Source organism: Polypterus senegalus, chromosome 3, assembly GCF_016835505.1.
Source record: "Polypterus senegalus isolate Bchr_013 chromosome 3, ASM1683550v1, whole genome shotgun sequence".
Taxonomy (NCBI): Eukaryota; Metazoa; Chordata; class Cladistia; order Polypteriformes; family Polypteridae; genus Polypterus; species Polypterus senegalus.
Genome location: NC_053156.1, coordinates 53,681,953 through 53,706,903, shown reverse-complemented (window position 1 = coordinate 53,706,903; position 24,951 = coordinate 53,681,953). Strand labels below are relative to the sequence as shown.

At 40.5% G+C, this 24,951-nt stretch overlaps 1 protein-coding gene across 1 annotated transcript in view; it reads left to right on the top strand.

Annotated features, from left to right (window-relative positions):
• The first annotated feature begins 4,971 nt into the window (after positions 1-4,971).
• Positions 4,972-24,951, top strand: part of LOC120525146 (protein INCA1-like) — a 75,948-nt gene continuing 55,968 nt past the window's right edge. Inside the window, exon 1 of the mRNA XM_039747210.1 lies at positions 4,972-5,091. The gene's annotated coding sequence lies outside the window, so the exon portion shown is untranslated. The remainder of the gene's footprint in view (positions 5,092-24,951) is intronic.

Here is a 24,951-nt window from a genome sequence, read left to right as displayed (position 1 = left end):
GTCCCAGAGATGGGGGAGCCCACCTCCATGTCCCCAGGCTATGTTTCCTCATTGGAAGGTATGTTAGTGGGATTGAGGAGGTCTTCGAAGTACTCCCCCCACCGACCCACAACGTCCCAAGTCGAGGTCACCATCTCCACCATATACAGTGTTCACACTGCACTGCTTCCCCCTCCTGAGATGCTGGATGGTAGACCAGAATCTCCTTGAAGGCGTCCAAAAGTCGTTTTCCATGGCCTCCTCAAACTCCTCCCATGCCCGAGTTTTTGCCTCAGCAACCATCAAAGCCACATTCTGTTTGGCCTGCCGGTATCTATTAGCTGCCTCTGGAGTCCCACAGGATCAAAGGGTCCTGTAGGACTCCTTCTTCAGCTTTACGGCATCCCTCACCGCCGGTGTCCACCGACGGGTTCGGGGATTGCGCCACGACATGCACCGATCACATAGCTACAGCTCCGGTCAGCTGCCTCAACAATAGAGGCAAAGAACATGGCCCATTCGGACTCAATGTCCCCCACCTCCCTCGGGACGTGGTCGAAGTTCTGCTGGAGGTGGGAGTTGAAGCTACTTCTGACAAGGGACTCTGCCAGACGTTCCCAGCAGACCCTCACAACACGTTTGGGCCTACCAGGCCTGCCCGGCATCCTTCCCCACCATTGAAGCCTACTCACCACCAGGTGGTGATCAGTTGACAGCTCTGCCCCTCTCTTTACCTGAGTGTCCAAGACATGTGGCCGCAAGTCCGACGACAAATTGATCAATAAACTGAGGCCTAGGGTGTCCAGGTGTCAAGTGCACATATGAACACCCCTATGCTTGAACATGGTGTTCGTTATGGACAATCCGTGACGAGCACAGAAGTCCAATAACTAAACTTCGCTTGGGTTCAGATCGGGGGGGCCATTCCTCCCAATCACGCCCTTCCAGGTCTCACTGTCATTGCCCACATGAGCATTGAAGTCTCCCAGCAGAACAAGGGAGACCCCAGAAGGTATGCCCTCTAGCACCCCTTCCAGGTACTCCAAAAAGGGTGGGTACTCCGCGCATACGCACAAACAACAGTTAGGACCAGTCCCCCCACCCAAATGCGGAGGCAGGCTACCCTCTTGTCCACCGGGGTAAACCCCAATGAACAGGCTCCAAGTTGGGGGCAATAAGTATGCCCACACCCGCTCAGTGCCTCTCACCGGGGGCAACTCCAGAGTGGTAGAGAGTCCAGCCCTTCTCAAGGAGATTGGTTCCAGAGTCCAAGCTGTGCGTCAAGGTGAGCCCGACTATAACTAGCCGGAACCTCTCGATCTCGCGCACTAGCTCAGGCTCCTTCCCCTTCAGAGAGGTGAAATTCCACACCCCAAGAGCCAGCTTCTGTAGCTGAGGATCGGACCGCCAAGGTCCCCGCCTTCAGCCACCACCCAACTCACACTGCACCCAACCTCCTTAACCCCTCCCATAGGTGGTGAGCCCATGGGAAGGGGGAGCCACGTTGCCTCTTCGGGCTGTGCCTGGCCGAGCCCCATGGGTACAGGCCTGGCCACCAGGTGCCCGCCATTGAGCCCCACCTCCAGGCCTGGCTCCAGAGGGGGGCCCCGGTGACCCGAGTCTGGGCGAGGGAAAACGCCGTCCAAATTTTTTATTCTTCATAGGAGGTTTAGTTGAACCCTGAGTACAAATTTGGGTTCCAGGTACTGTCTGTATGGAGCCTACATCTCTGGATATTTCAGTTTTTCCTAGTTCCAAGGTGAACAGGATCAAATAAGCTAAGCTAAGCTAAGTGACTGTTCCTTTACTTAAAACTTTTTCTTGTTTTGTAGGTGATGAAGATTAGCTCTTTCAAGATAACAATAATTTGTTTACTATGCAAACAGAAGTGTATGGGACATATTGCATTATATCTACTCTGCCATGGTAAACACAGTTCCTATGTCAGACCACAAATTCTGCGTTTCTCTTTTGTGTTTAATACTATCATTCCTTACATACTAGGTGATTATCCTATATATTTCATCACTGTATCTGTATCTTTTCAAATGGCATTCAGTGAAACGTATAGGCCTCTCAAGGTTGTGTTCTGTCTCCCTCATTATTTACACTGCACACCAGTGACCTGAGATACAAAAACGGACCTTTCTTACATTTTCAGATGTGTAAATTACAGAATAGTAATAGGAAACATGCCTGGGGAGCATGAAAGTCATTACTTAACTCAAGTGAACTGTATAGTGATCTGATGCAAAAAGAACCATGTTTTTTGAATGTACAAAACACTAAAGAAATGGTCTTTAACTAAAAGTCAGAAATGTGTTTTCAACTGTTATAGTTCTAAGAAGAGTTACAGGAGAAATAATGATAAATAGCTGAAATTACCAAGTTGTATCTATTATATTCTTAATTGCAATACTAATTTAAACATTCACCTAAATGCAATTAACACTTAATTTTTCACCTTAGACTCAGACTGATCAAAGTGGATAAGAACATTCTGCTGCCCTTTTATCACATGTGATTTGTCATCACTTTCATGTTCATTGACTAGTTTTGTGGCCTGACAAAGCAAAATTTGAAAAACCCCTGCAGGTTAACAGCCAGGCAGTCAAAATCACTGGATCTGAGATGAATGACAAGCATCTGCCAAGAGGGTGATGATGAAAAAACTGGGAAACGTCTCAGCCAAGGACAGCCATCTAAGATCAGTCCTCACCCTCATTAAATTAGGAAGAAAGATCATCTTGAAGACCCACACAAAACACTGTAGAAATTCTTTAGTAACCTGTACCATATTACTAAAAAAAATTGCAGGTAGAAAAGAATTTAGACCATAGAGAGTGTTTTCATAAGTATAATGTATAGTTATATATAAAATCTGTATAAGATTGCTTTATCAAAGAGCTATTTAAAAAAAAATTAAAACTTCAGAATTGTTTCTATGTGGTTTTTAATTTTGTTGCTATTTAGGCAACTGAGAAGAGAAATTTCTTTGTTTTTCTGAGTAAAAACCTTGATCTGTTATCTGGGAAAAAGTTAGTCACATTTAGCTGACTTTTTACATTTACAAGTCATGCTGGCTACAACTCTCAGGGTATCAGAACGTGTACTTTAATTATATATTTTTAGATTCAAAGTTCAAGATACATAATCTGAATGTGCTGTAATGCATCATCATTGATGTTAGCTGGGATCATTGGGTGTTTTGGGTCTTTCAGCATCATTAACCATCACCCAGGTGACCAAGCTGGAGTTGATCAGACTCAACCTGCACTGCAGCAGCAATGGCCCACAAAACTGTCCTCTTAATCCAAACACATGTAGTGGCTTTCTCTGCACCTTCCAACATGGATTTTATGGCTGTCCTCTTTGCAGCCACCATAGTAGGCAGCAGGTTGAATGCTCTGCAGAGTAAATGTCCTGTAAATCTCCAACAGCCCACCTCTATTAGCTCACAGTGAGTCGGCCTGCCTTGATTCTGATACATCTCTACCAGTTCCTGGTACTTGACATGCTTTCTTTCATTTGCTTCCTCAATGCACTCTTTTCAGGGTACTGTGAGTCCTGGCATGATCAGTTGCTTGACAGCTTCTGAAAAGATGATCATGTCTGGAAGTAAAGTTGTTACACTGTTGTGCCCTGGAAATCTCAGTCTTTTGCACAGGTTCACTTTGAGCTGCCAGTTAGAAGCTGTGGATAGCAGACTAATGTGTATTACTGGAAGCGTGTTTGTTCTTTAGCCTTGACAAAAGCAATGGTTATCCTAGAGGGTGTTGATGTTTGCTGGTGTTAACGGCTGTAGCTAATCTGTCAGCAACTGCCTTGAGCACCTGATTAAGGCTGCCAGAGTTATAGGCCTTCATATTTTGGTTTAAAATTCTTCCAATTAATGGTTTTAACATTTTTTTTATACTAGAATAAACAGACTGAAATATTCAGGTAATTTTTTTTGCCTTGTTTGGTCATTTTCAAGTCTCAGTACAATTTAAGGAAAAATAAACGAATAATAAAACATACTTTTATTAAAAGGTTTTATAAGTAAGACAATAAATTGACACATGATTAGCCCTGTTGCCTCAAGGATCCAGCAGTCTGGTTCTACATCTTGCATATAGTTTCACTGTGGAGTTTGCATGTTGCTGTTCTGTTTGTATTGGCATTCTTCCTGATACTGAAAAGATGGGCATCTGTATGTTCTAACTCTGAAATGGACAAGCTGACTGAAAAATAAATGGATGGATACTGTCAATATTAATGATCAATAAAATTATTACCAAAGAGACACAATGAAAGCAATGAACATAATTAGACTGCAGTCTACCTCACTGGACATGGTTGTTATCAACTATTTTCTTTCCATCCTAACACTTTTTTAAAAAATGGCATTAATGGCATACAGCACTCCTTTAACATCTGAGCATTTAAAAATCAAAATGTTGCGAAATCAGATTTTGGACTTTTTCTGAAATAATTAAAAAAATGTATTAATTCAACCTGTTCAACTGTGAGGCTAATAAGTATTGCAATTATCTATGAAGGTCTAAGTGGCTGCTGTATAAACTGGGAGCGTGAGGTAGTGGATAAAGTACTATATATTTAATTACATGACTATAGTTAAGCCACTTTACATGCTTGCGTTCCATCCATAAAAATATAAAAATGTCTTATATAATTTGATTTTGTAAATCGCTTAAGCGTCAGCCGTATACAATAATAGTAAAATACGCAGTACTTTACCATAAATACATAAATAATTTATATGAGGAGAGGAATGTTGTTTTATGTATTATTAAAGACCCTCTCGTTACTGGTGTTCTCGATTGCAAAGATAATACATTTAGAAATAAATTCTATATTATAGTTTTTTACAACAGGTATTTTAGCAATTTTGTAAACAGTCTCCAAAATAACTGATAACACTTACTAAGCGTTCCTATTAATACAGAATTCCGGCGCTCGGTGTTTCTTGAACTTTGTCACTTTCCGTAGTCTGCTCTGCCTGTCACTCTATTGGCCTGCAAAGGGAGCGCAGCTCACGATCGCGTTCTACCGCCATATGTAACACTAACCTGTGGTCGGAAGTGTGCTGTTATTGAGAAGGTAAAAAAAGTAAGCCATTATACACCTGGAGAACACAGAATGTTTTGTACTCAATAACTAAGATATGTTTCAGGAACAAAATTGGTTAAAAAAAACAAAGACTTTTCGTTTAATATTATTATTTGAAGATGAAGGTAAAACGCCCAGTATCTCAACAACGCCGCCTGGCTGTGTAAAGCGTTGTTTGCTTTCATACTTGAAATATACAGTATAGTTTCCTGAATTAGACACGCTTGTCATTTCATTAGGTTAGACTTCCCGAGATGCAAAATGCGCGACACAAAAATAAAATGTCAAGGCAAATCTGCAGATATTCACCGATTTATTGCCATTGCTTCACACAATTATTATTACTGTAATAAAAAAAAATTGCAGCCCTAGTGTGAACAGAAACTGGGAGAGTCAATTCTATTTTGGATAGAAAATAAGTGAAATAATTATATTTGCTGGTATCTATCGATAAGTTGTTTTTTTTTTGAAGTTTTATTAATTTTATTGCAATCAATACAAATCAATCAATTTTTTACAAAAAGTAAAATTGAGTTAAGAACAAATCGATCCCCACCCCGTATCGATAAGTTTCTTTTAGGTGTTGTCACATGTTATCTTTTAGCATTTAATAGAACCGCAACATAGCCCAGAGCAAACTGCTAAAAGTAAACGTAGGCAATCTTAAGCCTGTAGGAATTCTCAGGGTTACCAAATTATACACTTAAAACATTGTTTGCAATTATTATTTTTATTTGTATTAATGAATACAATCAAATGTTTTTATTAGTCACATTTAATTACAAAATTGAAATAAAAAGTAATTTATTCAAGTAAACAGTGTCCTAAATCAATTTAACATTAAAATATCAAGTCATATTTTTTTAAACATACATGTAAAGGAAATACATATTCATTGACTTACATGTAACTTCTCTAGATTTTGACACTTCCTTGTCTTTATGATCCAGAATTTAATTTGATGGCCCCTTGTTTGTATAGTTTTTCTGGTGTGTCTGTATAAATCATTTACCTGTAGTCTGCCATCATACTGAAGTCCCTGGTACCCTATTTCGGTCTACTTGGTTCCCTGATGGAATCTTTAATCTTTCTCTTCACTCACCAAGATATTCAGGGAAAAGTTATAATTTTGAATCCAAAAAGTGAACTTTGAGACTCATGTTGCAACAGAGCTCCTTAAACTTAACTAATATGTTTTTCACAATTTCTTTATACTGTAGTTTGGAATTTTATTGTTACCTAAAAACATTTCAGTGATATTCGGGCCTCTTGCTCCAGGTTGCTAATTGCACCATAAGATTCTTGTTCAGATTCAGTTTTCTAATATCATGTCTAGCAAAAATACCCTCTTTCAGTTTCAACTCTGATAAACCTGGAAGCCTTTGCTACAAATATATAAATTAATAAAACAGGCTCCATCTTTTAATAGAGCTTTGACAAACTGCATTCATTAAATCAAATCTAATATACAGCAGTGGCAGCAGCACTTTATCTGAAGCCATCAAGCTACTGTAGGTCTGATGATGTTCTTAGCATCTTTTTTCTAACTGGCCATTATTTTCAGAACCAGATATAAATTTTAGATTGTACTGTTCCACTCACAGAGAAAAACATGGGAATTATGTATGCCCTAACTCCTGACATAGTAAAATACACAGAACTTTCAGCTGTATTTTTACCTTATTATTGAATAAAATGGCAGTTTTGCTTGAAACATAGATTTTAATATGAGAAAATATGAAATTCAAACAAACTTTAATTAAAATAAAATACTGATATTTAAATACTTATAGTGCAGTAGAACATATAAAATTGACTGCCTCAGAATGTTTTGTAAAAAATGTTATGTGATGGAGAATAATTGATTTAATTAATTCAGCACCCAAAAAGCTATTAAAAAAAATCATACGAAGTAATCAAACATTTTTTCAGAGTATATCTGCTTTATGTTTGTGCTCTCTTGCTGGGCTGATCTGCTGCAGGTTGCAAGTTTAACTTCAAAACTGTTGAAGGCAGAAGCTTAAAATAAAAATTAAGGTTAACAAAAATGAAACGATTTTGAATAGATACTTCTGCAATGTTTTGTAATGTAATAGAAAGACAATGCTGAGTGCACATTTAAATTTATCATTGACTAATTATAGAAACAGGTTTTTTCATGTTCATTTAGCTTGTACTATGGCTGATTAAAATACTGTAGATGTGTATTCTTTTGTTTTAAATTTTATTTGTTGTGTAGATTAGTCTGTATGAAATATCACCATATTTGTTGAGGTTTACATTCCAGAGATATCCATATTTAGTTTGTTGTTTTATCCATGCATTTTTTAATGTAGCTACTCAGTTTGGTTCTTCTGGGAGAATATCAGGCCCATTTCTGCAGCAGTAGCAGCAAGATTGTCATCATCCCTATTGGTGATGTTAATGGAGCAGTTTGGGTAATGTTACAGCGCTTATTTAGACTGGTGATTCTGAAACTCAGAGCTGGGAACCCAATGTGGGCTGCAGGTTTTTAGACAGGCTTCTATTTCCCAATATCTGTTTTTGAATCAATGCAGCAATTATGAAACTAAGTTTGCTATTTTTTATTAGAATATGCAGTGCCTTTATATATTTTACATGGGAATGTTATTTTTTTGTTTGTTTTTTACTTCATTTTTAAGATGTTTAAAATGTTTTACACGTGTAAAACACTGGTATGGTTTTCTAAATTATGAATAAGAGAAGAGAAAAAGAGGTCAGAGGTAAAATGACTCACTGTGAAATTGGTTGGAACAAAATCTTACAGCCATGTGGGGTCCTAAGCACTGAGTATGAAAATTGGTAGTTTAGACTTTCTCAAGATACCTGCACTAATTTGAGGAGCGTAAACCTCACAAAGAAGGCACCTTAGACTGGTATACCTTAGGTGTTGCAAGTTTTAAATATCGACATCGAAGACAAAATGGTCTTGTTTATCAGTTCCATCATTAAGTACACGTCTCAGTATGGAGTTTTTAGTTAAATTTAAAAGCATCTTTGACTAGCTGTCAGGCAGTTGGGTAGATCAAAACTATTTGCACATACTACATGTTATGAATTTCATTTAAAGCAATAATTAATATCAGGCTTTTTCTCTTGAAAGAGTTATTCATTTTAATATATATTAAATGATAGATAGATAAAACATTATTTGTCCCCAGGGAAAATTTGGCTAATTACAGAATCTTTTTAAATAAACAAATACATAAATAAATAGATAAATACATATACATTATATACACGCACACACTATGGTCTGGACACACACCAGAATGACTAAAAAGAAAGTAAATATAAAAAGAAAAGAAAACTTCTGATTTGGCAGTCCCAGTCCTAGTGATGCACAATGCAAGCCTATTGCTGTTGGTTTAAAGGATCCCCAGTCACTTTTCTTGACACACTACTGCTGAATGATTTGTTGGCTGAAAGTACACAGAGTTATGTGTCCGAAAGTGGATGTTTAGTATTGTTCATAATGGCACTCACTTTTGTTTTAATTCTTTCCTTTGCTACCACCTCTGGAGGGTCCAGAGTGTATCCCATAACTGAGTCTGCTCTTTTAATTAGCTTGTTGATTCAGTGGGCCTCTCTTGAAGTATTGTTACTAGCCCAGCACAGCACAGAAAATTGCACTGGCCATTACAAAGTTAAAAATGTTGGTTAAAAATTTTCTGGGCTACTTTTCCTTGCATATATGATGTACAAAACACTACCAATGAGACTATTAACATTCTGTTTTCACAAAAAGTTATCCCTTTAAACTTTTATTCAGACAGAACAGGCTTGTTCTGAATACTGATAAATGCTGTCCATCCATCCATTTTTTGACTTATATTCAGGTCTGGGTCTGAGTCTCAGGAGGAAGTTGTCTAGGCAGTGATGCTCACACAATCCCTTTTCAGCTTCTTTCTAGATATACCGAGGCATCCCCAGGCCAGATAAAAAATATAATCTTTTCAGCGTGTCCGGGGTCTGTGCTGAGTTCTCTTTCCTGCGGGACATGCCTAAAAAACACCGTCCAAGGGAGGCATCCTATTCAGATGCTTAAACCATCTCAACTGTCTCCTTTCCATTTGGAGGAGCATGCTATCTCAAAGGCTGACCCAAGACGTTATGCAAAGGAAACTCATTTCTGCTGCTTATATATGTGATCTGGTTCTTTCGGTCACTACCCACAGCAGTGTTCTGAGTTTCACATGTAGAGAAAAGCCAAGCAAAATGACACCTTTTATTGGCTAACTGAAAAGATTACAATATGCAAGCTTTCGAGGCAACTCAGGCCCCTTCTTCAGGCAAGATGTAATCACATGCACATTTATTTGTGCATTTTTTATACATTTTTTTATTATGGTAATGGCCACAGTGAGAACAAACACCAACATAAAAAAAAACACCTTTGCAGTGGTTATTTAAATATTAGAGCCCTCAAATTATCAACCAGCTACACCCTATAAATAGGAAGTATCAGCACCATCATCTTGTTTTCACTGTAAGAATTATGGTTTGTGTGCAAGTCTTAAACGGCTCAGCCAGTTGTGCATAAGAGCACTATTCCTTATCCCTGTCACTCAACTGTCCTGTACCCTCATAAAAAGTGCTTTTCTCAGGGATCCATTCCTCACAGCCAGCCTTGCATCAAGACACGTCACAGACATTTGAAGCACAGGAAGCCAGCTGAGTGCTACAAAGAAGACCCATGTAATAATGCCATAAGCACTTTGTGTATTGCAGAAATACCTCCAATATAAAGAAGTGGCAAAGCATGGTGCCATTGCATGTGGCTTTTAAGGATTTACACTTATCAACAACAACAACAACATTTATTTATATAGCACATTTTCATACAAACAGTAGCTCAAAGTGCTTTACATATTAAAGAATAGAAAAATGAAAGACACAATTATAAAACAAAATTATTTATGTGGGTACTTTTATAGTTTGCAATCCTGACAAGGATCAGTAGGAATATGGGTCAGTAAGGAAGACCACAACAGGGTGAGAATATAAAATGAAGTAGAAGAAAAGGCAAGAAGTAGGGATGTCGATGGTGGACTCATTTTATTATTTTGGAGATGTCGTATGGGCAGCGGCAGGGTACTATTTATATTTTGCCATTTAGAATAAAAAAAGCAGTCAACACTTGTGGACTTACCTGGAAAAGCACTCCTTTGTGGCCTACAGGATCCTCACAGTATAAAGTCAGGGACTTCATAATCTTTTTACCTTTTTACTCCTTTATTGATGCAACAATATTTTAATCAAGGCAGCCTAAATATTTTTAATTGCACCTTATTGTTTTAGGTATTATATAATCAAACTAGCCACCACATAAGATGGAGACTAATTGAGGGATAATGTGCCAGAGACGCATTTGGGAAAACTGCTGAGAGTGTTCCTGTAGATTAAAGTGCATTAAAGTGAAACAGAAAAAAAAAAGTTTGATGGGGTCTGGCTGTAAGTTTTGCTAATGAAGATAAGAAGGTACCCATTAAAATGTGAAAAGGATGATTATGTATGTGAGTTGCAAAACCAAATCAGTATAATACTGCATTTTTGCATAGTGTGTCTAGAGTATCTTGATGCCAAAATTAGTCCAAGACATATGGTCATAGATTTGATGACACAACTATGCAATCAATTAACCTTTGGGCTCCTTCAAGCCCCCCTACCCCCCAGCAGAAGTCACATTCAACATCCCTAGAGTCAGCTTTGGTAGCTGGGCATTAATCCACAAAGGCACCAAGCCACAGTGCACCAGACCCTTATGATGGGCCCTTTGAAGGATGGATCCATGATGCTTTTTCAGGCTCTGCCTGCCAGGGTCCCATGGGAAAAGCCTGACTACTAAGCCCTCACCGACGAGTTCCCCTTCAGACCTTACTCCAGGGCAGCACCTGTTGCCTCTATTCCAGGTGAGGTTACTGAATCCTTGATTTGATTTTCCATAGAACACAATATGGTCCTCACTTGGTTCATCACCTAGGAGCAGTCTGCCTTGGGTGACCTTACGGGGGCAACTGCCCTGGACAGCATAGCTTAGAGGATCATTGGGACAAACAAACCACTCCACCACGATAAGGTGGCATTTTCACAGAGATGACTGCTAAATGTTGCATGTCAGAAAACCAATTCTATAACATTTCATATCTTTTTTTTCTTTATTTCTTACAAGGCTGTGCTTAATCTGATTCTATATTTGTAATTTACATGAGGCAAACATAGTAACCACTTATTGAATATGACAAGCAACTAAAAGCACACCACTTTATAAAGGATGTTTTGGATTGCTTGGACTTTCTTCAATTTCACTGTCCTCCTGTGGAACTAAACATATACCAGTGGCCATACAGTTGTCAGGTCACTGTGTTTTTTTTTTTTCAACTTGCTCTGGGGTTACCTGTAATACTAACCTTTTTGTGTTCAAATTGTAATTTTTGTGCTCTGTGTCATTTATTAAATTTGTTATTTCCTTTTTTTTTTATTATTTAGTTATTTCCTTTTAATTACGTAAGTGTATTATATGTGTTTTGACTATTTTGAAAGTCACTTAGTGTGAAGAGCTTCCTAAATAATATTAATAAACCATTCAGGAATAACTACAATACAATTCATTCAGTTATGTCACTGTGCCCTATTTATATGAATGAGAGACTAGAAGTGGCATTGGGTGTCAGGCAGCATTCAGAAAATTATTATTAACTGAGTTTAAAACATTTCAGTACATTAGAACATTAGAATCCCACCTCACTAATCCTTTCCACTTAATATCCCCAAAATAACATCAGATCATGTAAAATAACACCAAGTCAAGTGTAATCAGAAGCTATTTCATCATTGTTGTTTCTGTGCAAAAATTCCCAGTGCATACAAGTGGCAGAATTTAGTAGTAGAGTGATGTACCATGTTAGCCATTTATGGATGCAATGAGAAGAGAAGCAAAATTACACCTTTTATTGCCTCAGTAGATTACAATATGCAAGCTTTTGAGGCAGCTCGTGCCTCTTCTTGAAGCAAAATGTAATAAAGAAACTGGAGTTACACGTACTTATATACACACTAGGAACAAAACATGATTCTAAAACCATTATGTAAGACATCTTTAGTGTCAAATATTAACAGACCTCTCCAACCTAAAGCCATTGTCACATTTATGTGACTTTCTGTCATGGGGGTATGTCAGATTTGCTGGTCACAGGCCTTTATCTTTTTGCAGAACAATGTCACCTTACACAACTGAAAATCACAACCCATGTCACATTTACTGAACAAGTGCCGATCTTCCACCATAGTTGTACTTGTCCCTTTTTCTGACAGCCAGCAGCATGTTGCCTGATGGAGCAGCTCTATGTGAAGGATTAACAGCTGCAGTGAATTCAGCAGCAATCTCTCCCCTTTAATTTTTTTTCCATTCTGTGGTATGTAAAATATAAGGCATCAAACAGACAAGCTGTTCTTCTCTTTGTGCAGTTCAAAACATGCTTGTTCCTTATTTCTCAGATTTTATGCATTGTACTTCCAGATGAGCATTCATTGGTTCACTTGGTTATCAACTCTCCAGTGTACACAGCCTGCCCTTCCTACTGTTTGATTTAATAGTAACCAGTCACAGACTAGTTGGTCTCAGTCATTCATTATGTCACATTAGACGATCAGCCCATACTAAATAAGGATGACAAGGTGAAAAATGTATTTCCAGAACCTCCCCTCCTGGGAAATAGACAACCACCCAACCTGCAGCAATTAATTGTCCTAAGATTCCTGGATGAACCAGCAGAAAATGGTACATCTCCTTGTTTACAGAAAATATGTGAAGCATGTAGTCACATATACACTACAGATTTGTGTAGTTATACCATACTGTCAACAAGAACATCGGATAAAGGGATAATTTTCCTTTAGATTGTCTAATTTGGTCTACACAGTTCTGTGCATGAAATGCCCCAACATTGGACTGTACGTGGGATGAACTGGACCAAAGAATGACACAGTCTTACATTAAACATGGTAATAGAGACTTTCCTGTGGGAGCTGACTTCAGCACCAATTAACACTGCAAGAATGATTTTAAAGTCTCAGTGCTTATGGCCAACTTCAAGACACAACAGGAGAGAGAACAATGGGAAGCTAAACTGATGCTAAAGTTTAACACATTATAATATGGTTTGGGTAGAGAAAAGAGTTTTATGACCAGGTATGAATACTGTTTACATTACCCTGACTGACCCAGAAGATTTGATTACAGATTGGCATTTTAAGGAGGACTTATCAAGAATTTTAAAAGACTGTAGGACAATTGTCTTATCAGATGTTGATTATGCTTTGTTGTCCTGTCTTGCTAAATATATCTTAGGTTAGAGAGGTCTGTTAATATTTGACACTAAGAATGTCTCTCATAAGGGTTTTAGAATCATTTTTCTTTCCCAGTGTGTATATCGGGGTGGGCAATGTCAGCCCTGGAGGGCCGCAGTGGCTGTAGGTTTTCATTCCAACCCAATTACCTAGCCAATCCTTGCCAATCTCAGACCATATTTAATTTTATGGCTTGTCAGTCTGCGATGTTAGGTTCTTATACTGTAGATTTTTTCCTTTCCAAGGATATCATCCAAATGATTTGAAGCCTAAAACGGATAATTTTCAGTCTGTCACATTTTTCTGTCAAGTGTTTTATTAAACCAAATAGTGCATGATAAATCCACACAGGTGTAAATGGAAACAAGTTGGATGGGGAACTGCTGCCTCATTTGTTATTTGCATTTTGTTGCTGATAACACGCCATTCAAACAGTAGACGCAGCTGTTTTAAGACTGAAATAAGCAACTAAGGGTGGGGAACCTTGATCAGTGTGACAACTATAATGAAGCATCAAAATGTCACAGCAATAATTGACTTCTTATTAAGAAACTGGGTTGGAACAAAACCTGCAGCCACTGCGGACCTCCAGGACCGACATTGCCCATCCTTGATGTATATAAATACAGGTAAGTCTATTTTTCTCAATTACATCTTACCTGAAGACAGAACCTGAGCTTCCTCAAAAATTTTGGATATCGCATTCTGCTTAGCTAGCCAATAAAAGGTGTAATTTTGCTTCACCTCTCATTGCAAGAGGCAGAATAAAATACATAGTGTAAAATGTGTGAAGAATCCAAAATATTTATAAATAAGCCTTTCGATACCATCATACTTACAAACTGGCATTTGGGGAGCCACACACACGTACACTACTCCATCTTAAAGAAAGCCTTCATGGAGCATCATACATTTGAATAGATGACTGTCTCTTTCTGTAATTGAGTGCCTGCCCATAAAAGGCCGTCCTTCAGCAGCAATCCAATAGACATGTTGCCGCTAAATATTTGCGGGTGAAGGACTGTGCTTATGCAAACGAAGATGAGATGGTCAGGGATAGACTAGTGTTTGGCACAAACTCCGTGAAAGTGCGAGAGAAACTTTTAAGTGCCGGGTCTTAGCTAACATTAAATAAAGCCATGGACATCGCACGAGATAGCACAAGCATAGCTGAGAACCATCGATGCATGTATTCGGGCAGCTCACGTGAACTGACTATGAACGCAGTACGCAGAGAACAAGCAAGAGCTCCAAAGAGCGCTGAACAAAAAACGCATTACACAATTGAGAAGGCAGCAAAAGAATATGAAGCGAGTGATGCATACAAGCATATTCATAAGTGCAGCTACTGTGGAAACAAAGCACGGTGTAAACCTTAAGTTTAAATTAAGTTTATGGACACGCTCCCGCTGGCGTTTGTCATGCCTTCGTCAAATACTTTATTCGCGAGATTTTAATGAGAAGACACGAGGTATAAACAAGACTTTGGATCACTTTGTAACGGAGTTAAAATTGCTGTAGCAAGAAACTTTTAAGTGCCGGGTCTTAGCTAGCATTAAATAAAGCCGTGGAAATCGCAACATCACACAAGAGAGCAGCTTACGTGAACTGACTGAACGCAGTACGAGTGATCACTTCCATGCATCAAACCTGTTCAAAAAACGCATTACACAATTGACAAGGTAGGAAAAGAATATGCTACAAACTGAGCTCCACAGCTAACGCGGTCTTGCGAAAGCAACTTCGTCACGCTGCCACCAAATACAGAAAAATCCACAAGTTAATACACACCCTGTCTCTGGAGTTTCTCCACACTGAATGTATTCCTCGCATCCCCATTATACCCTCTGATCTCCCATTTCAATTCAGATGCCTCCACTTTCCAGTAAGGCTCTGCTTCGTGATGACAAGTAATAAGTCTCAGGGACAGACCCTACAAAAGGTTGCCATTGATTTCAGGCAAGATTGCTTTTCTCCTGGACAACTATACGTTGCAGTCTCAAGAGTGAGCTCACGCAGCTTCGTCATATTACAACCGGAGTGGTGAACTGACAACGTGCTATATAAATAGAACTATAACAATTGTAATAAACGAACAATAAAACAGCGGAGAACCCGTGGATTAAATAAAAAGGCAGCTTCCTTGGCGAAGCAAGGAAAAAGGATGGCCTTATATGTCGTTAGTTTATAAAACAGCGGAGAAGCTGTGTAAAGGCTGCTTCACAAAAAACCAGCGGAGCGCCTTATATGAGCAGGCAGTCAGCTAAAGAAGGGAATCAATAAATATCTATAATCGTTATAAACGAACAAAAAATAGCGTACAAACTGCGGATTAAATAAAGGAAATGGGTACCTGAACAGTAAAGTAAGTCTCAAATAGCTACACAATAACTATAGCAATCGTAATAAACGAACAATAAAACAGTACAGAACCGCGAAGCAAGAAGAAATGACGGCTTTATATGGCGTTCGTTTATAAAGCAGCGGAGAAGCTGTGTGAAGGCAGCTACACAAAAAAACAGCAGAGCGCCACACTCTGAATGTATTCCTCGCATCACCGTTATATCCTCTGATCTCCCATTTCAATTCAAATGCCTCAAATTTCCAGTAAGGCTCTGCTTCGCGATGACAATTAATAAGTCTCAGGGACAGACCCTACAAAAGGTTGCCATTGATTTGAGGCAACATTGCTTTTCTCCTGGACAACTATACATTGCATTCTCAAAAGTAATCTCAGTGCACAGCTTGGTCATATTACAACCGGAGTGCTGAACTGACAACGTGGTATACAAAGAGATCCTTAACAGATAGTTATTGGTATATTTTCCCTCAGTTTAAAAAGGTTTTCTTTTCTTCTTAATAAAAATTTAAAAGCAGTACTTCGTTGCTGCGAAGTGCGGGGATTTTGCTATATACAATATATATATATGTAGATATATATATATGTATGTATGTATGTGTATATATATATGTAGATATGTATATATGTGTATATATATACAGTACTGTATATGTGGATATGTATATACAGTATATGTGTGTATATATGTAGATCTGTATATATATGTAGATCTGTATGTATGTATGTGTATATGTATATATGTACATCTGTGTGTGTATGTATGTGTGTATATGTATGTGTATATATTTGTTGATATGTGTATATTGTGGAAAGCATACCCCCAGACACAGACAGACCGACACCAGGATGTCCAAAACACACTTCTTTTATTGAGTTCAATGTCCTCACACCAACTCTCTCCACTGTCGTCTTCTTCTTCCTCTTTCTCTTTCTCTCTCTCTCTCTCTGTCTCTCTCTTGACCTCCTCTCTCCTCCTCACAAGCTTCGTTTCCTTCCTCCCAACTCTGGCTCGTCTACTGGAAGGAGGCGGCCCCTTTTATTATGACCCGGATGAGCCCCAGGTGCTCTCCCTGACGTCACTTCCTGGTATGGCGGAAGTGTCAGGAAAGCACCTGGAAGCACTCCGGGTCTTCTTGGAATTATGTGTGGCGGAAGTGCTTCCATCCAGGATTCCCTCACTGTCCGGGCACCCCCTGGCGGTGGCCATGTCCTCTCACGATCGTCCCAGCTCCGTCCTTGTGGCCCCCAAATAGACCCGGGCGGCTGCCCTCTCGTGTCCGAGGAGAAGTATTGCCCAAGTCGGGGACTATCGAGGCCGGGCAGTGTCCCCGTACATCTGTGACACTGCCCCCTCACCAGCTGAAGCCCATCCGGCAAAGCGGCCTGTCCCGCGAGCGTTAGCAGTTTCCCAAGGCAGGGTCCCGGCGTACCATCTTCCATGGTCTCGACCTGCAAAACAAGAGATAGGTGCGGAGACGTCATCCCGATGCCACCTAATGGCATCTTTGCTCAGGGCATATGAACAATGTCTCCAGACATGCACAACTCCATGGCACCTGTAACACCAGCGCACCCCTTGCCTTTCTGGTGCTCATTGGGCCTGAAAACAGGACGGGAACACCTGTGTCTGTATCTGTTCAGCTTGGCTTGGGGCAGCTCTCCATTGCCTCAGAGAGAGCTCTCTCACCGCACGCGAGCTCTCGTAAACTCTTTCCCTCCTGTCGGGAGACCCCTCCTTTTTTCTCCGGGACCTCCCATTACTCTGGGGCGCTGTAACAGCTTGGATCCCCTTATGGATTAAAGAGGGACCCCGTGCTGTTTGCATATCTCTCGAACGGGTTACGAGCGCCGCAGTTTCCTGGCGCGGGGCGGTCTGGGTGCCGACACATACAAGCTGGCACCGTCCCCCCGTCTCTGCTTGTACTGCGGGCTCAGTACTCGTTCCCCGATCTACTGTCGGAACCCCTGCTACTTGGATCCCTTCCGTTACATCTGGGTTTTTTTCGCTAGGGATTCCATAATCATGTTCGGTACCGGTATCACTTACCTGTACAGAAGCATCGGACTGGCTGGAGAATCCCACCTCGTGCCACGTTAACCACCCCAGTACGGCTCTCAGGGGCGCATCCGCAGTCTCCTCCAGAATCTTGGTCACACCCTTCAAATCACGCAGTACCTGTAAGAGAGGCTGTACAGGACGAAAGACTTTCTCCAACTCCTGTACAGCCAAAAACAAGTTATTTAAGCCAGCCGGCGGTGAAGTCATATTTTTTTCACACTCACCTGCCGGCTGAAAGCCGTGGAGCTCCTGGGCATGCTCCATTGGGTCTTTGAGCGTCCCAGGATTGACGTTCGTAGGTCCCGCCTTCAAGTACTCCTCGGTGGGTACACAACACACTCCGTCCAATCCTGTGCTTGTTTTTGGGAGGAACTTCCGGTCTTCCAACACTCCCTCCAACCTATGTGCGGACTCATTCGGGGAAGAGTCTTCCGGGCAGCTTCTGCCCCGCAGCCATTCTGCAGTCAACAGCGGCTCCTCTTCCTCTCCTGTCGCCGTCTCGTTGTCACTCCACGGGTCGGCGTGCTTCGGCCACAGACGCGGATTCGGGCAGTCCCCTACTAAAAAACAAGACCAGGGGACCGCAGGGTAAGCCCCGCCAAGCGTATCACCATCAGACGCGAGACTTACCTCCCGAATCCCGTCTTCTTGAATATGCTGTCGCTGGGCGGCCTCTTCCGCCACCCTGTGCATCTGCAACAACGACGCCGGGTAGAGGTGTCACTATCTTCAGGGCGCGTTTGCCCTTCTTCTTTCCCATAATATAAAATGTCCGTTAGGCGTGGTCCTCTGCCAGTGTTTTCGTGAAGTGTTGGCGCAGGCTTGCGTGCCATGATGGAAGTGCGCCTTCCTCTGCTGTGCGGGGTTGCCTCCACAAAATATTTTTGAAAACGGGGTCCCCCCTTTTAGCAGGAGGTGGGCGCCATTGTGGAAAGCGTACCCCCAGACACAAACAGACCGACACCAGGATGTCCAAAACACACTTCTTTTATTGAGTTCTTAAGCACCACAATGTCCTCACACCAACTCTCTCCACTGTCGTCGTCTTCTTCTTTCTCTTTCTCTTTCTCTTTCTCTCTCTCTCTCTCTCTTGACCTCCTCTCTCCTCCTCACAAGCTTCGTCTCCTTCCTCACAACTCTGGATCGTCTACTGAAAGGAGGCGGCCCCTTTTATTATGAGCCCCAGGTGCTCTCCCTGATATCACTTCCTGATGTGGCGGAAGTGTCAGGAAAGCACCTGGAAGCACTCCGGGTCTTCTTGGAATTATTTCCGGCAGCACTTCCTGGTGTGGCGGAAGTGCTGCCATCCAGGATTCCCTCACTGTCCGGGTGCCCGCTGGCGGTGGCCACGTCCTCTCACGAGCCTCCCAGCTCCGTCCTTGTGGCCCCCAAATAGACCCGGGAGGCTGCCCTCTCATGGCCGAGGAGAAGTATTGCCCAAGTCGGAGACTATCCAGGTGTCCCGGCCGGGCAGTGTCCCTGTACATCTGTGACAATATATATGTAGATGTGTATATATATATAGATATGTGTAGATATGTGTATATGTATATATATATATATATATATATAGATATGTGTAGATATGTGTATATGTATATATATATATATATATAGATATGTGTATATGTAGATATGTATATGTATATATGTTTATATGTGTGTGTGTCTCTGTGTGTGTGTGTATATATACTAGCAAAATACCCGCGCTTCACAGTGGAGAAGTAGTGTGTTAAAGAAGTAATGAAAAGAAAAGGAAACATTTTAATAATAACGTAACATGATTGACATTGTCATTGTCATGAGTGTTGCTGTCATATATATATATATATATATATACATATATATACACACACAAAATAAACATATATATACATATACACACACATATACAGTATACAGTATATACATATACATCCACATATACAGTATATACATATATATGTGCACAAAACCACGCTTTTATCAAGGCTTCCGTCGGGTAGTCTTTTGAAATGAAATTTCCCTCCAATCAGTCGTAGCAATGCGCTCTCTTCCGACTGTTACATTTTTGTAGCTCTGATGTGTGCATCAATGTAATCGGTGTACCAGGAAATCATGCATTGACAGAAGTTCCCCCTTGCTTGGAATGCAAAGTGTGATTAAATGTGTTATTTTTTTAACGCGTTATGGAGCACATGCATCGAAGCTTCTCAGCTGTGCTTTTGCTAAGAAAAGGAAACATTTTAAAAATAACGTAACACGATTGTCAATGTAACCTTTTGTAAATAGTGCCTGGAGGATTCAGAGTGTGGAGAAACTCTAGAGACAGCGTGTGTATTAACTTGTGGATTTTTCTGTGAGTATTTGGTGGCAGCGTCACAAAGTTGCTTCTGCAAGACTGCGTTAGCTGCGGAGCTCAGCTCAGAGCGAAATGAGGTGAATGGGATGGGAGATGATGACGTGACTCCCCCACCCGCCTTAACTGTCAATCCCCCCACAAACACAGTCTCTCGGAATTTGCATAAGCACAGCCCTTCACCAGCAATTTTAATTTAGTTACAAAGTGATCAAAACTCTCATTTATATCCTGCGTCCTCTCATTAAACTTGTATCCCGCATTAGCTGTGGGCATGACAAACACCAGCGGCAGCCTGTCTATGAACTTAATTTAAACTTTAGGTTTACACCGTGCTTTGTTTCCGAAGTAGCTGCACTCATGAATACGGTTGTGTGTCAGTCGTTCGCTTCTTATTGTTTCGCTGCCTTCTCAATTGTATAATGCATGTTTTCTTCAGTGCTTTTTGGAGCTCTTCCTTGTTTTCTACGTACTGCGTTGACAGTCAGTTCACGTGGTTACGTGATGTCACACGAAACTCCGCCCCCCCACGGCCATCGAGCTCAACTCCATTACAGTATATGGAGAAAAATAGCTTCCAGTTATGACCATTACGCGTAGAATTTTGAAATGAAACCTGCCCAACTTTTGTAAGTAAGCTGTAAGGAATGAGCCTGCCAGATTTCAGCCTTCTACCTACACGGGAAGTTGGAGAATTAGTGATGAGTGAGTGAGTGAGTCAGTGAGTGAGTCAGTGAGGGCTTTGCCTTTTATTAGCATAGATATATGACAGCAACACTCATAACAGTGACAAAACAATTACATTGACAATCATGTTACGTTATTTTTAAAATGTTTCCTTTTCTTTTTCATAACTTCTTTAACACACTACTTCTCCACTGCGAAGCGCAGGTATTTTGCTAGTTACTATAGATAAAAGGCAAAGCCCTCACTGACTGACTGACTCACTGACTCACTCATCACTAATTCTCCAACTTCCAGTGTAGGTAGAAGGCTAAAATTTGGCAGGCTCATTCCTTACAGCTTACTTAAAAAGTTAAGCAGGTTTCATTTCAAAATTCTACGCGTAACGGTCATAATTGAATCCTACTTATGTACATATATACGTCCATAGCCTGCAGCCTGGTCGCCGTGTGAGGCGGAGTTGCGTCCCCAATCACAATGCCTCCCACTTAGTTGGCCGCCTGCCTATATTGCGTCCCCCATCCCCACGCCTCCCACGTAATTGACTGCCTGCCCATATAAGGCCGTCTGTCAGCAGCAATCCAACTTGTGAGAAAACAGTAAAAAGGAGGTGTGTCAGACATTGTGGTACATTTTCTGATGCAGCTAGACAGAAACAACTTCATGACGCTGCTGCCAAATATGCTCAGAAAAATCCACAAGTTAATAGACATGCTGTCGCTAAATACTCGCAGGCAAATCCACAAGTTCATAGAGATGCTGCAGCTAAATACTCGCGGGTTAATCCACAAGTTCATAGAGACGCTGTCACTAAATACTCGCAGGCAATTCCACAAGTTCATGGACATGCTGCCGCTAAATATTTGCAGGCAAATTCACAAGTTAATACCGGGAATGCCTGTTAAACATCTTAGATTCATGAGTAGTGATTTGGGTGTTGAGATGTCTATCGATGTGATCACCATCGATCAAAGAACTGTCACTTACCGAATGTTTTCCATGCCCGGAAATGCCGCCTACCTTTTCCATTCTCTGTGTTACATATTGCATAGCCATATCAGGGTCAATCTTGATATCCGGAGGAACATTGTGTCTTATGCATTGAACTAGACATTAAGCCCGTTACAATAATTGGCGCTAGAACATTAGTGCATAAACATTAGTAGGAACCATCTATATTAAATGGCAAGGGACCTTGTATGTGGCCGTAATATGCGTCACTGTATTGTGTGCCTTTAATTTTCTCTCTCAGTAATACTGGTTTGTATTTCCGTAAAATGCCTGTAATTTTGTCTGACAGTAATACAGTGGAACCTCGGTTCACGACCATAATTCGTTCCAAAACTCTGGTTGTAACCCGATTTAGTCGTGAACCAAAGTAATTTCCCCCATAGGATTCTATGTAAATACAATTAATCCGTTCCATACCATATGAACTGTATGTAAATATATATTTTTTTAAGTTTTTAAGCACAAATATAGTTAATTATACCATTAAATGCACAGTGTAATAGTAAACTAAATGTAAAAACATTGAATAACACTAAGAAAACCTTGAAGAACAGAGAAAACTAACACTTCAAGAGTTCGCATTATAGCCTTACGACCCCCTTGCTAAAAACACTTTTTTTAATGAGTTTTAAGCACAGGGAAAAAAATGAACATTTGAAAAATCCATAATTTAATAAACAACCAAGAAAAGTAACAGTGCAACAATGCACGCGTGCGCCTGTGTGTGTGTCTCTCTCACGGGCTTGCATGTATGTGTCTCTCTTAAGCACGCGCCTCTGTGTGTGTGTGTGTCTCTTTCGCCTGTGTGTGTGTGTCTGTCTGTCTCTCTCTCACGCCTGTATGTGTGTGTGTGTCTGTCTGTCTCGCGTGCGCCTGTGTGTGTGTGTCTGTCTCACGTGCACCTGTTTGTGTGTCTGTGTCTCACGTGCGCCTGTGTGTGTGTGTCTGTGTCTCACGTGCGCCTGTGTGTGTGTGTCTGTCTCGCGCGCGCTTGTTTGTATCTGTGTCTCGCGTGCGCCTTTGTGTGTGTCTGTCTCGCGCACGCCTGTGTGTCTGTCTTGCGCGCACCTGTGTGTGTGTGTCTGTCTTGCATGCGCCTGTGTGTGTGACTGTCTCTCTCTCTGCACAGGGAATGCACAGGAAGAGACTGAACACGTGCCGTGTGGCCCCACGCATGCACACTTTACCAGAAGACACACACACGGACACCTGGACGCACACAGGTGTTTTATTAAAGAGGATGACTGAGACAGGTTCAAGGTGTGGACTAATGACAGTACAGGAGATAATTATACTACACAGGAGCACTATAAGAGTGAAATGCTTAAGCCCTTCACCTATGCTTCTGCATGTGAGTTGATGGCTGCCGCTGAATTGTTCGGTTGTCGCTTTCAAGTGTACCGAAATGGCAAAATATTTTACACCTTTGGAGAACCGCCAATGCCTCTTAAACATCTTTGATTTACAGGTGACGATTTGAGTAGTGGACACTTTGATGTTTATGAATGTTTGAACTCTCAAAATCTGGATGCAAAATTATCGATGAAGCCGGTTGTATGCTTTCAATGCTTGACAGATGCCGAATGTCACAACAAGTCCTGCAAATCAATAATTGAAACAAACCATGAAACTCAACCCGATTATGACAGCAGCAATCCAAGCTGTGAGAAAACAGTAAAAAGGAGGCGTGTCAGACGTCGTGGTACATTTTCTGATGCAGCTAGACGGAAACAAATTTGTGTCGCTGCCGCCAAATACTTGCAGAAAAATCCTCAAGTTAATAAACACGCTGTCGCTAAATACTCGCGGGCTAATCCACAAGTTCATAGAGACGCTGCCACTAAATACTCGCGGGCTAATCCACAACTTCATAGAGACGCTGCCGCTAAATACTCACGGGCTAATCCACAAGTTCATAGACACACTGACGCTAAATATTCGCAGGCAAATCCACAAGTTAATACTGGGAATGCCTGTTAAACATCTTAGATTCACGAGTAGCGATTTGGGTAGTGAACACTTCGATGAATGAAACCTGTTATCTTTACAACGGTTGACAAACACGGAATGTAACTTGAACACAGCACACAGCACGTCCTCAAATACGAACCTGATTGAAAGAAATAATGATAATTAAATCCTTGATGACAGCAACACTCATAACAGTGACAAAACAATTGCATTGACAATCATGTTACGTTATTTTTTAAAATGTTTCCTTTTCTTTTTCATAACTTCTTTAACACACTACTTCTCCGCTGCGAAGCGTGGGTATTTTACTAGTAATTTAATGAGTGTTCACATTAGGAATAGATGCAAATACATTTTGTAAGAAGTCTCTATCATCCATACTGGGCGTGTAAATATTAATTAAAATCACTTTACAATTAAATAAATTACCTATCACAATCACATTATTTAATGCATTTGAAGGTGTTTTTATTGGACTTGATTAAAAAAAAATGGCAAATAGCAATATTATTTGAGTCTCTTTTCATGTATGTCCCTGCAGGATGTAAAATATTGGTTAATTTCTTGCACATACCTACAGGATGTAAAATATAGGTTTATAGGATCATTATTGTTACATTTACAGAGTACAGTGAAATTCTTACTTGCATGAGCTAAACAACATACAACACATTACTAATGTCTGGCATCATAATTAAGTTTAACTTGAAACGTTTGCCATCCTTACATGAAATATTTCATAATGCAGTTTACTACACTGTTTACAATATGAAGTCATTAATTTTGCATATGTTGGAAATTATTATAAAATATGCTATCTCATTTGACAGAGGAGAGCTCTTACCATTCTTAATTTGGAGGCTACTCACTTTGATGGTCTTGTATCATGTATTCTGTTTCTGTCAGTAATTCATCTGAGGTGATCTCATTTTTTAGGGTGTACCAAAGATCCAAAATTAAAAAAAAATCTTTGAGAAACACTTTTAAGTGTCTTAACAGAGAAGACACAGTCTACAAGTTGGTTAACACACAGCTGAATACGTCATTTTAGGCATATTATGATCA